At 36.3% G+C, this 1,161-nt stretch overlaps 1 pseudogene; it reads right to left on the reverse strand.

Annotated features, from left to right (window-relative positions):
• Positions 1-169: 169 nt before the first annotated feature.
• On the reverse strand, positions 170-1,034 carry LOC119643617 (annotated as a pseudogene).
• Positions 1,035-1,161: the final 127 nt, after the last annotated feature.

Below are 1,161 nucleotides of genomic sequence, written 5' to 3' on the forward strand. Positions count from 1 at the left end.
TTAATAGTGAACAAAGTGGAGTTTGAGCTGGAGATTTCAATGTTAGAGATTGCTTGCGTGGCGATTAGCTCTCGACCAACAAAGGCAAGATCCTTGTAAAGTTTTCGCAGTTTCAAAGTTTTAAATAATGGCAATGCACGGTGAGTAGTGTCTTGGATCTAACTTTCCCTTACTTCGAATAGTTGGAAATCTGATCATTCCAAATATGGTAACAAAATGATTATTACATCCTTATCATAGCCTTTATTGTTGAGAGCCATTTTGTTAGCGATTGTCTGTACATGTTCACACTTTCAGTAGGGTCTATTAGTAAACATTTTCTGCAAATAAGCTTGATCAACTTGTTCCATAGCCTCTTGAAGGTGATTATGAAAGCCTGGCTTTGCTTTGGGTTGGGAAGTCTCACATTGACGTAATCTATAGAAAGTTTGAAGTTTCGTTTCGCCAAACAATAAAACCGGTTCACCCCTTTCACGTAATCTTCTCGTCACCTCGATCCTAGGCAGCGTGCTTTAACGTGCGTTATTGCTGGAATACTGATAATTGCCATCTTGTATGTCTTGATTAGATTCTTTACTTTCCTGAGTTGTATAGCCTCCTTTCTGCAGTATCTCTTCCTTATTAATAGCTACGAGCTCACCACGTTGAAAATATTTTGTCTTTTCATCCACTAAATGTTTTTCTTCTAAAAATTTGCGTTCGTAGGAAGTTACTTTAAAACTTTGAAATAAACTTCTATCACAATATCAATGAAAACAGCTGCTCAAATAATGATTATATATATACATAGTTTTCTTTTGCTTTGATGTTGAGTTAAGATGGACCAAGCCAATAAAGATAAGCTTTAGACGGCCCACAAAGAGGTTACGCGAAATTGAATTTTCTATTTTTTTAAAGGAATTGCTGCAACTTTGAAATAAAATGGGAGAGTCTTGACTTTTGCAAATTGAGACATAAATAGTATTCGAGTTGAATGACAAAATAGTGCATTAGGGAAAGTTAGATCCAAGACACTACTCACCGTGCATTGCCATTATTTAAAACTTTGAAACTGCGAAAACTTTACAAGGATCTTGCCTTTGTTGGTCGAGAGCTAATCGCCACGCAAGCAATCTCTAACATTGAAATCTCCAGCTCAAACTCCACTTTGTTCACTATTAA

The sequence above is a fragment of the Glossina fuscipes genome, unplaced genomic scaffold (assembly GCF_014805625.2).
Source record: "Glossina fuscipes isolate IAEA_lab_2018 unplaced genomic scaffold, Yale_Gfus_2 61419, whole genome shotgun sequence".
NCBI lineage: Eukaryota > Metazoa > Arthropoda > Insecta > Diptera > Glossinidae > Glossina > Glossina fuscipes.